Source organism: Prionailurus viverrinus, chromosome A1 (assembly GCF_022837055.1).
Source record: "Prionailurus viverrinus isolate Anna chromosome A1, UM_Priviv_1.0, whole genome shotgun sequence".
In the NCBI taxonomy this organism is placed as follows: domain Eukaryota; kingdom Metazoa; phylum Chordata; class Mammalia; order Carnivora; family Felidae; genus Prionailurus; species Prionailurus viverrinus.
Window position 1 is genome coordinate 199,486,175 of NC_062561.1, and position 8,877 is coordinate 199,495,051.

The window sequence follows — 8,877 nt, forward strand, 5'->3', positions numbered from 1 at the left end:
GGACCACTTGGATGGATTAGATCATTAGATTATCTACCCAACTTATACACCTAGACTTGGTTGCCCTCTATTCGAATAATGAGAGCCCACAGTAATGCACACCCTATCAGTAAACAGAAAAACACAACTTAGGAGGAGGGAGGAAGCTTCAGGTCAGGGGTAGGAAAGGAAAGCAATCAGTGTGGATAGATTTTGCCAAAATTACACCTGTTGGGATGAGCACTGAGTGTTGTATGGAAACCAATTTACCAATAAATTTTACACACACACGCACACACACACACACACACATATATATATATATATATATATATATATATATATAAAGATTTTTCCAAAATTAAAGTTACTTCGGAACATTCACTTTCTCTTGGCTGATTCTAGATTTGATTGGGATAATGTGCCACCATTCAACACTCAGGGCCCTCATTATGCAGATTTAGTGCACATCACCCCCAGGAGACTAGCTTTCTCCTGTCTGGTGTATCCATCCTCGCCTTTCATTTAGCTCAGTCACTAAGCTCTGGTCAAATCGGCTGCAGCAACATTACAGTAGATGTCTTGATTTCACTCAGTGACAGTGGTAAAAATTATGGTTACTTGGGCAGAAAAAATCCCATTTAGAGTCTCCTCCCCTAGAAGAGATGGGGTAACCGATAGGCACATAAAAGCATTATGACCTTTCCAGTATACTTTGGCTTTTCTCTCCGGTTCTTGACATGGCCAAAGCACACTGATCGTCTGCCCTGGCAGACTGCCCCCTAACAGCCCTGAGGGAAGTGTGACTAGAATGAAAGAGTGATAAGTAGTAAATAGGACTGACAGCGTAGAAAATATTACTATTGTAATATTTGACGCCAGAATTTCCCCTTGAATTTTCCAATATTCAATTGGTGCAAAAAGGGGGGAATCCCTCGAGTCTGGAAGTGCTGCGGTAGCTTTAGCGAAGAGTGAATTCCTCTGCAGAAAGAAAGAAAGGAATTTATTTGTTTCTCTAGGTGGGGAAAGAGAGGGTGGCATTTGATTTCAGCTTAGTGATACTGGGCTGCTTCTCCAATGGCCACTGAAGCCTGCTACTTTCCATTTTGGAAATGGAGATGCTAGTAAGTTGATCTAAGCAATTAAAATAATATTCCTTTTTTTTTTCAACTGGGTAGCACTGGAGAGACCAAAGAACAGAAGAGAGATGAACCAACAAGATGGAGAGAGGCTGAGACCAGATAAGATGAAGGTGCATGAAGTTCAAACTCCTGGTGGGTTAGCTGGGGACCTTCGAGGGACGGTGATGTCTCTAATTTAATTTGCAATCATGCGTGCTGCTTTGTTGTAAATGTGTTCTCCGTCACCTCCCAACAAACCCAAAATCTTCAGGCATGTCTACCACTCTGTCAAATTGTTTTCTCCTTCCTCTGTGCCTCCTTAGAAATTTGCTTGTTGCCCTCTTCTGTACATGTCACATTTTGCCTTGTATTATAGTTATTTACAGTTTGCCTTGTATATAGTTATAGCGTGCTTGTTTCATTATCCCTCCTAAAGTGTGAGCAGCTCAGGAGTGGAGACCATTTTGTTCAGCACTGCTTCCCTCGCAGTGCTGTCTGGATCTTGCACGTTCAGTAAATGTGTGTTAAATGGAATACACCATGCGCATTCAAGAGGGAAGAGGAGATCAGCTTATATTGACACATATCTTCCATGGGCCAAGCTCTGGGTTGGCATGTGACATGGGGTAATGTGTGCAATCTCTACACTGTCCCTTAACTTGGCTGTGTAATGACATTTAACATCACCCTGTCCATGTAAATCCCCAGACAGTGGGGAGGACCAGCAGGGGTGTGCTGGAAGCCTGGCCAGAGATTTGTTGCAAAAAACTGCCTTGGCTGGTATCATCCTGGGAAGAATTCGATTTCATGAACTTAAAAATCAATCATTCTCTCGTCAACAAGGAAATCCTTCTCCTTAAAATCAAATCAGAGATGACTAGATACAAAAGGGATAGAACAAAAGTTATTTTTCTTTCTGCTTGGAAAAGAATCTTATAGTGAAGTTTAAGTAGAAAAATAGAACCAACTGCGTATAAATTATAAATGCTCTATTTGGATAGATGCTTCCCCTCCATTCTTTCTCATCACACTGTGATTTTGTTTATTCTGTTATGCTTATGTTTATATTACTTCTTAGTGCATAGTTTTGAAAACAATACCCCGATTAAGTGACTTAAATAAGATTGTATAAATTAGATTACATTAGTTTCTTTTTTTTTTTAATTTGTTACACACTTTTTAAATGTTTACTTATTTTTGAGAGAGCGCAAGTTGGGGGAGGGATAGAGGGAGGGGGACAGAGGATCTGAAGCGGGCTCTGCACTGACAGCAGGGAGTCCAACGTGGGGCTCAAACTCACAAACCGTGAGATCATGACCTGAGCCAAAGTTGGAAGCTCAACCAACTGAGCCACCCAGGCTAATGAGCCACATTAGTTTCTAACGAGGAACTTCAGTGTACAATGTCCAGTGGCCCTGGCTGGCCAAGACTTGCGGGGTCTTGGACAAGCATTTTAATGTTGAGCATTGATTTTCCCATCTCTAAAATGAGGTGGAAAATGATGGAAAATACTGCATCCTAGAGTTGACAAGTGCAGTTTTTCTGGGCTTATCAATGATTTGGTTTTCCTTCCACGTGACTCCCAGGTGCTGTGGCCTTCAGAACCGCATGTAGGGCCAATAACGCAGAATAACTAGTGATGACAGCCCCTTGCATTAGCGGTATGTGCCACTGCTCACGTGCTGTCATCACATCTATCATCCCCTGGAGCCTTCACGGCCACCTTGTGGCGCAGCTCTCATTTTGTACGAGTGAGAAGTCCGGGCTCAGAAAGGAGAAGTCACTTGCCCAAAGTCATAAAGCTCCAGGTAAGTGGCAGATCCAGGACTCAAAATCCGAAGTAGAGGCTTTCCCCTAGTTTTTCTCTTGAGCGTATTTAAGAGATCAACAGGCTGGAGGTGAGTCTGGGGGAGGGGAGGTGGGTAATAAAATCTGAGAGACCCTAGAAGGAAAGGGGCCTACGTGAAGGGCAAATAGATCATAAAGGTAATATTTCAACAACTGATTTCTAGACTTACGGGCTTTGATGTCCACCTAAATGTGCACTTACACCTGATGCTTAAAGGAGGGGAAAAGAAAAATGAATAAGCATCAGGCAAATGGTCTGTTGGCCCCAGTAAGTACTATTGCCCCAGGACACAATATTCCTTCACAATCCTCCCCTCTTTTATATATATTCCTTATTCATTGAGGTTTACCAGATCTATATACCCTATTAACTTGCTTCCGAAATGAACCCGAACTGAAGAGGACAGAGAAATGTAGAGAGATGCTGGGCTTAAAAGGCCACTTAGACTGCGGGAAGTATTCAGGTGGAGAGTCTTCAAACCTAAGTTTGAAGTTTAGCTGCAATTTCCGTTGGTAAATGTTCATCTCAAAAGGTATTCACTTTCTAGTTGTGGGATTTTAATGCAAGTTGAGTCCCATCTTAGAATATTGCTGTCCAATGATAGAAACGTCCAGTAATGTCTGCTTTCCAATTAGATAGCCGCTAGCTGCATGTGGCTATTGAGTAGCTAAAATGAGGCTAGTGTGACAAAGAAACTGGAATTTTACTGTTATTTAATTTTAATTGCTTAAATTTAAATAGTCACATGTGGCCAGTGGCCATGGCATTGGACAGTACAGTTCCAGAATGTATTTGCTGGTATCAGTCTTCAGTGCATGTTTTATAAGCATATTGATATAATGAAAAGAAGATTTATAAAAACAGCTGTTTTCCTGAATGTTTTTGATGACAAGGATTCTTATTTCTCAAATACAGTAGACACTGAAAATCATGATAAATATGTATTAAAGAGAGGATAAGAAAATCTGTGTGCATGTCGTATCTTTCCAAGTTTTATAAAGTCTCAATTCAGTAGTGGAGGAATACGAATTTTCTACTTTAATTGGCACAAAGCCTTTGGCTCAGGAGAGTTCTAATCTGTATTGATTAGACTAACTACATGGTGATTTGGCAAGTAAAAAATCAAACTTTGGACTCCTGTAGTTTGGAGCTCAGAAAAATCAATTATTTCTCATTGATAGGTCTTTTCAATTGTTTTCTATTTTTGTATGGGCTCTTTCTAGACTGTGGAAATTCTCGTATGTGCTATAATACACATTCACTGACATAGCTATCAGAAGCATGTAGGAAACAGAGAGAACAAATGAATGATAACCAATTGTCTGTCCATACAATTCCACAGCGTTTGCGCCTTGCCAGAGTGCTCAGTCCCTGATGAAAACACGTTTGTGAGGTTCCCAGATGATATCCCACGACTGTGATAATTGTCACGTGCTTATTTATTTTTCCCTTGAGAAACTGAATGAGTAAAAAAAAAATCACAACTAAACAAAAGCATATCAATAACAGGAAACTGTTGGTGAGAAATACCCTGATGTTCCTGTAAATTCACGTCACCAGATTCCCCAGGGACAAAGGTGCATGAACTGCATGGGTAAATAATTATGATTTAATACAGGGACCTTGCAATGCTGTTTACATAAAACAACAAAAAAGAATTGTTTCTGGAGGGGCAAATAAGCAAATAATAGAAACACATATCAATATAATCAGGAAGCGGTGATGTTATGTCTAGGTCAGCTACTGAAAACAATTTGTAATCTATCAAAGTATCTCCTTTCAATTGCAAGCAGTGAGAGGTGGTCCCTGAAGAGGAAGAATCATCCCCAGGGTGATTAGAAATGGTGGACTAAAATGGGATGCCCATCCCGGAAAAGTTCTGGAAAGGTGACACCTGTCTGTCTGCAAGGTTTTCTTCCCGTAGATGATAAGAGAGAGAATGACCGCAGATTCTCCCTCCTTCTTTAAAAGGATTTCCAGCTGGAGAGCAATGTGAGCTTGTGAGAGTGTGCCAATGGGTGTGCGTGTGTCCCAGCTAAGAAAAGAAGTGAGTGGCTGTGCTTCGACGGCTCAACCGTGTTCACATATTTAGGGTCTTTCCTCTCTTTTTGTTATTAATGATGTCTTTCTTGACAAAAATGGGAAACCCATAATTTTCCACTTTTTCTCAAAATCTACTCACTATAAAAAGCACTGAGGCATTTGTCTAGTAGCCTGAAGAGAAACCTAAAGTTGTACTGGAGAGTTTGGTCAGAAGCATGAAGGGAAGGAGCCAGCAGTAGTGAGAGTCAGACCAGAAGCCATACCTGAAATCTCTCTGCTCAGGTGATGGGATAAAACTCATTCTCAGGGTCTAAGCAATTTTTAAATTTCTTTTCAATTTTTTTAAATGTATTTTGAGATAAAGAGGGAGAATTCAGGGAGAGCAGGGGAGGGCAGAGAGAGAGAGAGAGAGAGAGAGAGAGAAGAGAGAATCCCAAGCAGGCTCCATGCTGTTGACACAGAGCCTGGCAGAGTGATCAGACCCACAAACCATAAGTCATGACCTAAGCCCAAATGGAAAGTCATACACTTAACTGACCTAGCCACCCAGGCAGCCCTAAGCAATTTTTAAAATTTACCCAGCTATGCAGCCAAAGGCAATTGCACTTTGATGGACCCCTGCTACCATTTCTCCATTCTGAAAAGATTCTGTGGTCGGCAGAATAATTGACCTCCCAAGATATCCACATGCTCACCTTGGGAATTTTATAGTTTTAATGTTAGACCATTAGGCTGCACATTGGAATTATTTTGGACGCTGAAAAAACACAGAAGCCACAGGGTTCCATCCCCAGTAATTTAGATTTAGTAAATCTGGAATGGAAGTGATACACTGGTATTTTACAGAGCTGGCAGATGATTCTTATGGTCAGCCAAGGACGGGAACACCATTGTTAAAGGATTACCTCCTTTGTATGATCTCTTGGCTGTGTAAGCTCAGGGAATTTGCCTTTCGTCAGTACAAATGAAAGGATCACTTAGTAAAGTGACCAGGGCAACAAAAAGTGTTGTCTAACTTTTTGGTCTTTAATGTTGCATTTGATTTTTGTCACCAGCTGAACATAGTCACCTCCCAGGAGTAGACGCCTGGGAGGCAAACTCCATTTCTTCCATTTCCTCTGGGGCTCAGTTTCTATTGAGAAGAAGTCGAGGATGACTTCCCCAGCCAGGACCCCTCACAGCGGTAGTCTGACAGTTATGTATAAAAGGTGTTGAGTGGCATGGAGTATATGGCAAAGATCGTGTCATGGGATCAAGGAAATGATACTCAGAAAAGAGCCCACTCTCCCCTGAGAGCTTGTGTATTCCATGAGAGAAAGATGGAACTATGGGTTGGATATCCTTACTGGCCCTGTGTCCAATAAACATCATAGTGGAAAAAGACTTGAAAGGGACTTAAATGCGTGCCAGACAACTGTACTCTGATCCTTCCTCTGCCACTTAGGTTGATGATACCAGCTCCTCCTCATTGGCTATGCGCAATGTGCTGAGTGTTTTGCACAATGACGATCTCATTTAATCATCATACATTTGTATCTTCATTTGGTTGGTTCAGTCTTCAAAGAATGGTGAGACTAGTGGTCTTTGAGGATTCCTGGATGTGTCAGTTACAGAAAGGAGCCACAATTTCAGATAATTGAAAACGTACAGGGGCGCCTGGGTGGCTCAGTTGGTTAAGCGTCCGACTTCAGCTCAGGTCATGATCTCACAGTCTGTGAGTTCGAGCCCCATGTTGGGCTCTGTGCTGACAGCTCAGAGCCTGGAGCCTGCTTCAGATTCTGTGTCTCCCTCTCTCTCTGCCCCTCCCCTGCTCATGCTCTGTCTCTGTCTCAAAAATAAATAAAAACATTAAAAAATTTAAAAAAAAGAAAATGTACATGGTGTGCTCTCCCAGACAGTACATTTTTTTCTATGCTTTACCATCCTCTGAATTCTATACCAGTCACCATCTGACACCTTATAACAACTGATTTCTATTGGGTCTTGTAGTTGTTTGGGTGTATGTCCTACCTCCCTGGAGGAAGGAGTTGAAGCAGCTGGCCCATGATCCATTTTCTCTCCCCATTACTCGGTGGGGTGGGGTGCTCCTAGGGCAAGAAAAGAAGGCAGGTGACCTGGTTGAATGTCCTTGTCAACATGATAAATGGACTTCCAGGAAATAGACTCATGGTATTTCTTTTTTTTTTTTTAATTTTTTTAATGTTTATTTATTTTTGACAGAGAGAGAGAGAGAGAGACAGAGCATGAGTGGGGAAGGGGAAGAGAGAGAGGGAGACACAGAATCCAAAGCAGGCTCCAGGTTCTGAGCTGTCAGCACAGGGCCCGACGCGAGGCTTAAACTCACAGAGTGTGAGATCATGACCTGAGCCAAAGTCAGACGCTCAACCAACTGAGTCACCCAGGCTCCCCAGACTCATGGCATTTCTAAGGAGGAGAGTCTTCTTCTGTGAATTGCTTTTAACAGGATGTCTTTGGTTTGCTTAGGGAGCATATCTGGTATTTATGGATTATGAAGCATTGGTCCCTGGAGAGTGTCTTATAAGCGATACAATTTTCTTGGTTTTGAAATGGAGATACGTCATAACGTCCATACTCCCTGCTATTTAAGGTGATCCATGGCTGTCACTTAGAGACTTTATCTACACTGGCCAGAAAGCACATGTCTAATGTGGGAGAAAGGACCTGGGGGGGGGCCACATGGGATATTCCAGACCTCCTTGTCTTTTGTCTGGGCTTCCTGAATGCTTGTATCCTTGCATTGTTAATAAAGCTTGACATTGGGTAAGATGTCTGATTCACGTGAGTTTGATTTGAAAATCCTTTGTGTTAGCTCACTCTCCTGTTGGACTGGAAGCTCATGGAAGGCCAGATCTCGGTGGGCATGACAGTGTGTCTTTACAAAGTAGCTGTTCAATAAATACACACAAATCAACATATTGAAGGATTGATGGGTTATAAGAAATCCAAAAGGGGAAGAGCCAATGGAAAATGTAGGAATATAAATTTATACAAAGAAGTGATGCGTTTGCCAGTACTGGGACTATTACTGTACCGTTCTCTCTACTCTGGGCATAATGTCTCTTAAATGTAAATGTAGCTTATTTCCACATTAAACTCAACATTTTTTGTATGAGTGCAGTGAAAACCGTAAAACGGTGTGGGCTTTTAGAGGTTTTTCCACTTAAATTGAATTATAGGGCTTGCAGACATATTTTGAATGCTGCTTGACCATTTTGGTTCATAGCAGTTCATCAATCAATGGTTGTATGCAGTAGTGCCAAGTTTGACTTCCCTCGGCTTTTACCACAGTCATCATTTGCAGTTCAAATTGATCCCCATAGAGAAAAAGTAGTTTATGTCTTTCCCTAATGAACAAAGCAGCTTGTTCAGGAATGGGACCTCTGTTTGTTACATTGTGGTTTTAAATGTAAATATGGAGGGCATGTTCTCATGTTCACATGGGGCAAAAGCCTCTACATATGGGTTTACATGGGTGTTTAGGGACATGTATAGGAACCATGTGCCTTTAAGTGTCTCTGCTGTGGACTATAACAGTGCCCCCCAGTCACCAACTCGACTGTCACCTCCTTATATCAAGGGAATCTTTTTTATTTCTCCAGAGAGGGCGTCTGTAATCACTCAAGTGTAATTTAAAAATGGCAGCTTAATAATACAATGACTTGCTGACAGATAGAATAAGTAGCATCTCTTTAGGGTTTCCCACAAAAGGCAGACCTTTACATAAAGACTCCTGTGCAGGCAATTTTCCCGGAAAGTGATTCCAGGTAGGTGGGAGGAAGGAGTGGAAGAAGTCAGACAGTGAAGAGAAAAAAAATCATTAAAAGTTGTACTAAAGAGAGAATGACTGCTGTTGGCAATGAGGCC